Source organism: Diospyros lotus, chromosome 13 (genome assembly GCF_014633365.1).
Source record: "Diospyros lotus cultivar Yz01 chromosome 13, ASM1463336v1, whole genome shotgun sequence".
Classification (NCBI taxonomy): Eukaryota; Viridiplantae; Streptophyta; class Magnoliopsida; order Ericales; family Ebenaceae; genus Diospyros; species Diospyros lotus.
The window spans coordinates 37760991-37766670 of record NC_068350.1 but is presented as its reverse complement, the minus strand read 5'-3'; positions in this window follow the sequence as shown (position 1 = coordinate 37766670).

Genomic DNA, 5680 nt, shown 5'->3' with positions numbered 1-5680 from the left:
TTCATCTTCTGCTTCAATTGGATCTGCCATCACTTTTCCTGGTTCGATTGGGTTCTCCACATCTTCTTCCTCCTCATTTTCTTCGAGCGAGTCTTTCATCTCTTCGTCAGGCTCATCTGCTAGCACCGGCTCGTACAGCTCCACCAGTAGCTCCTGAATCCGTGCACATTAATAGTGACGAAAATCAGGGAACTGCTCGCCATGTCAAACCCAATCTGCAAAATCCTGTAAGTCGCCCTCTAAAACGCCGACCATCATGTCGATCTGAAGTTGAACCAGGTCGGGCCAAAATCGATAACTTGGTGGTACATCATCAAGGATTTCTTCCATCTAAACTAAGTGCCCCATGATACCCTCGTTCGGTAGCGAGACTCGATTTTCCAGACGATGTGCCCAATGGTCGACTAAGATTTGCTTTGAAAAATTTCCAGCCATCCTGTCACCATAATTCCTGTTAGTACCCCTAACTATCCTCATATTGGTACTAAGTTTTCCTTCCTAGGTATTCTACTTGGTTTAGGCTCTGATACCAACTGTAACAGCCCGCCTTCTCGGGTGTGTTATGCCTTAGGAAATTTGGTCTATATTTTTTTTTTTATTTACTTATCCCAAGATTCCCTAAGACCATTTCTAGTGCTAGATGAGATATCTATACTAGAAAATAATTACAAAGCGGAAGCTGAATCGAACCTGCTCATGGCAACACACATAATAATAACTGGACATGGCGTTTATTACAAGTTAATACATAAGCGTCTGATGATAAATACAATGTACATAATTATGAAACTATCCACATTACAATATATCATGGTACATATACTCGAATCTCGATGTCTCATGCCCCTACTCATCACCAATCTCGGAATCATCTCTGCAAGTCCCGACTGGAACGTTGAATGTTCCAGGGGCGAACCCATGTTAGATGATGAACCATCTAAGTAAGGGGACCAAATGCAATGTCATGAGTGTATGCAATGTCTTTCATCGTAGGTGTCAACTGCACCCTTCATGCTGCCTATCATTTTAGCGGCCATCTCTTTCGAAGCCGGGGTGTATGGGTGCACCCTTGATAAGGCAGCGGTGCCAGTTCGTACTCCCTACGGCCTCATATGCGTGTGATCAACAGTATCAATGTGTATCTATGCATTTCATGATCATGTCATTGATGTAGTCTACGTGTTGATTTCACATCATAGCATGCTAATATGATAAAAGCATTTTCAAAATTAACATTTATAATTGTACTAAGTTCAAGCGGTATACTTACAGTTACGTCGCCTTGAAAGACGTGTCAGCCTCGAAATTCGTGTCGAGCGGCTACTTCTTGCCCTCAAAGACTCCTAGACATCAAACTTATTTTTAGAATATCAATTTACTATTTTTCATAATTTTCATAATTTCTCTTTAATTCTAAATCTTATTTCTTCAAGATTTGCATAAAATTATCTAGCATTTCAAAAAATATAATTTATCTTTACTAATTTTCCTTATAAAATATTTCCATCATTCTGGAATTTTCATGGAATTTTTCAACTTAAATTCCTATTTTTTCTTTATTTCCTAATGGCTAAATATATAATTATCACATAATAATCATCTAATCTTTTATTTTATTCAATTTCTCTTCACTAATATTTCTTAAATAATACTTCTAATATCCTGAAATTTTCTTGGAATTTCTTTTGGAATTAAAATCTCAATTTTCTTTTTTTCCATAATGGAAAATCTACTTAAATAATTAATAAATCTAGCATTTTCCAAAAAATTTCTTCACCAATAAATCATAAACAACATTTCAGATTTAATAAAAAAAATTTAAAATTTTATTTCTTTTATTTACATTTTTCTTTTTATTTCTTTTCTTTTCTATTTTTTTTTTCTTATTTTCTGACGGGCGCGTGGGCTGCATGCGCTTTCTTCCTACTCGCGGGCGCGTGCAGCCATCCGCTCGTGCTGGTTCGTCTTCTCCGGCGGCCTTCTCGCTGCCGGCGACACTGCCTGAGCCCGAAGCTTCAAACGAAGCTTCTTCTCCCCCCATATCCGACCCTCTGATTCCAAAAATAGCCTTAAAAACTGGAAAAAAGCATTAAAAATACCTTAAATCGTCGATTGAAGGCGCGGCTCAGGCGAGTTGCGATTTTTCGACGAAGCTTCGATTCTCCCTCCTTGCTGCTCCGTTGGCCACCAAAGTTTTCAGAAACGATGCCCAAGACTCAAGGATCAAAACCCCGCTCTCAAATCTCTCAAACTCTCTCCCAATCGACCGATCTAAGCCTCGCAATTTTCGGATGAATGGGCTTGTGCGAACTTGGCTATTTATAGCCCAATTTCGACGTGCCTTGCCTCACCATCGTCGGCCACGCGTCCTAGAGGCCATTCCGGGGGTCACTTCGGCATTAAACCCCCCCTTGCCCTGAATGCCGCTTGCAAGCGCGGCCATACTCTGGCCGCGCACTGCTTCTGCAAAATCCAGATTTTTTTTATATATATACCATATATACACACGACATACATACATATATACTTATATTTACATACTTATATATAATTTTTGTCATTATATTAATCTTAAATCATATTGACATATTTACACATACTTATATAATAAGCACACTTTAATAACTTAATTGCATATAATAAGCACAAACATATCATTTTAAGCTAATTAAATATATCATATAAGCATCATCTAAATAAAAGCATAGTATTAATTTTATTCGTAATAACTTAGGATATTACACCACATATTGATGCCGACCCCGGACTTGCAGTCCTGCCTTCACCTTCTGACGTCGCCTCCTAGATTGGCAAATACTTTGAAACGGTGGTTAGTCAAAAGAAGACTTACTATTTGATGATGCACTAAGTTTGATTATTGATATATATTTAAGAGAAGGAAACGTATTAGATGGTGATAAACTTCGGATGAAAACTATTGAGCTTGATACATTATAAAAGAAATTGATAAGATTGTCTAGAACTGAAAAGCCATTTTAATACCTAAGTCAAGCGTGGAGTAATAGAGATGAAGCAAGAAAGATTGGGATTGCGATGGAGAAAATGCTTATTTTGGAAGAGAGATCTTCCTCTACCTATTTATAATAATTTAATAGCAAAATGATATACTTGCGAGGATATTACAATTTTTATGAAACCCATGAACTTCCCAAAAGGTACTAATCTAATTTTTTTTCTTCAAAAATACCAAGTTTCTTTATTAATGTATTAAAATTTAAAATTTTCAAAAAAAAAAAATCTATCATTTGCATTTGAAAATTTAAACAATCATCAACTTGCAAGATCGTACGTGAAATTTAGTGACGGTGTTATATTTTAGTCATGAATCTTAAACAAATATCAGGTTTGGTGTACTAAATTTGTTTTATTTTCTCAAAATATGTGATCTAGAGTAGAATAAGAATAATTTATCATTACCCCGAGACACATCAGCAATTAAGATCCATTAAAAAAAATAACACTAAATTAGCAAGCAATAGCTCTTCAAATTGAGTTTTAATTAATATGATTTTTTTTTTTAACTTGAACATGCATAGTATTTGCCAAACCGTCTAGTACTCATTGAGAGAATGTCATATTTAAAAAAAAAAAAAATTAGGCATTTCACTTATTTTTGCTTTTCATAAAACTAATTAATTATTAAATAGTTAATTATTTTATTTTAACAAACACTATTTTTATGAAAAACATACCTCTCATTAACGGTGATATTGCAACCATCAAGCTCCTACTTGTTCATCCCATCAATGCCATCCCTCCTCAATTATTTGTTATTGAAGGTCATTATAATTCAAACCATCTCGATCTACTGGTATCACAATCATCAATGATTTTAGATTTGATGACTTCACCGAATTGAGAAAAGGCCATCTCCAAGACATCATAGTTAGTGAACCAAAGTGAGCCCTCTAACAAAGCACAAGCACTCGACCTCTACTACCATTATCCACATAGATAGAAACCAGTAGAAGAGAACTCTAATTTATTATGATATCTAATAAATAATTGACAAGGATATTTTTGAAACAAAAATTTAAAAGAGGGCATTTTGTGAAGTTCAAGGCTTTAGTAGAGGACAATGGGTTTTTCCTTAAATTCTTTAAACAATTCGAAATTAGTTTTACTTTATCAAAATAATACCATTTTTAGAAAAGGAAAGACAAAAAAAAAAAAAAGAAAAAAGAACTAGCAAATATCATAGATTAATTAGTCGAAGATAGACAATGCGTTTATTTCCTGAGTCATTAATTTAGTTGACCAAATATTATAGATTAGTCTATTGAAGTTAGACAACATACTTTTCAAACTCTTGAAATTTCAATATAGTTGATTGTATAGAATATTTGGTTGCTCAAAGTCTTCTAGTATACTTTAAAGCACACTTTTAAAACTAGTTTGGTAGACCAAAGCTCAAGAATTTTTTTATCAAAGTCTTCTAGAGCTGAACTCATAGAGATCACTGCAGTCAACCAAAGCTTGACTTTAATCGACCAAAACCATCCCTCTCGTCGACTGTTTTTTATTAAAGGTCATGAATCTGTCGATCTTGTGGTCATTATTGATCTTCTATTCGATGACTTCATTGACTGAGAAAAGGCCCTCTCTAGGGCATGATCATCGATGGCCCAAGCGATCTCTCCAATAAATTAATTAACAACTAGTACTACACATCTACCATAATTGCTATAGAAATTGAGGATGTTGTGGCAAGCATTTAGGTTGCATGGGTGTATAATTGCATAACTTACACAATGATGATTTACTATTTATTGGTTCCTTCCTCTTTCCCTCTCTCTAAAACCAAATGGGAAAAAGGAAAAGGATGTGTTTAATTGTTTAGTATTAGCAGTATCTCTTTGAATCCGAAACTTTCTTGCTGGTTGTGTTTGCAAGACAATGGTGTAAACTAAGGAAACAATTCAAAGTGGTTACCCCATTTTGAGATGTAAAATTAGCTAATGGGTTGTCCTTTCAATTCCTACCAAGAGGTGGTGTTTCTCTCCATGGATAATTTGATGGTTTGTAGACTTATAGTTTTTTTTTTTGCCATCATCATATTCATTTGTTTTCCTTTTTGATTGGATTGTTGTTATTTTGGTTTTGTTAATTTACTTAGAGAGGTGTTATTTTGTTTTTCATCCTACAACTGGTTATTGGTAGCCTATGTTTCGTTGTTGTCATAGTCTTTGTTTGCAGAGTAATTGCTAGAGATGTCGTGGTGGCCGTTTCCCAACAATTTTGTCTATTACCCATAAACAATACTATCTTTTTCAGCATTAGGGTTAAGCATTCGCCTTATCCTTCTATTACAATACTATCTTAATTTTTTCAAGATCCCCATTGTTGGTGGTTCTCTAGTTAATATTTAACAATTTTTATTCATAAAAGAATAACATTAGTTTAAAATTGAAATAAAATTAAAGTTAAAATGTTGCTATTAAAACATTAATTAAAATTTAAAGTAAAATTGAAAAACAATAAAATTCGAGTTTCTTTTAACAATTTACCTTTTGATTTTTATACCTTTTTGTTCTCTCCCTATCCTTTTCGCCACTAGCAACTTTAATTATTAATGGAATTGTCACAATCTTTTTGAGAGGTCGCATAGTGAGGGAGAGGGGAAGGAAAATAAAAATGAATTCTTTTAATTATTCCTTTC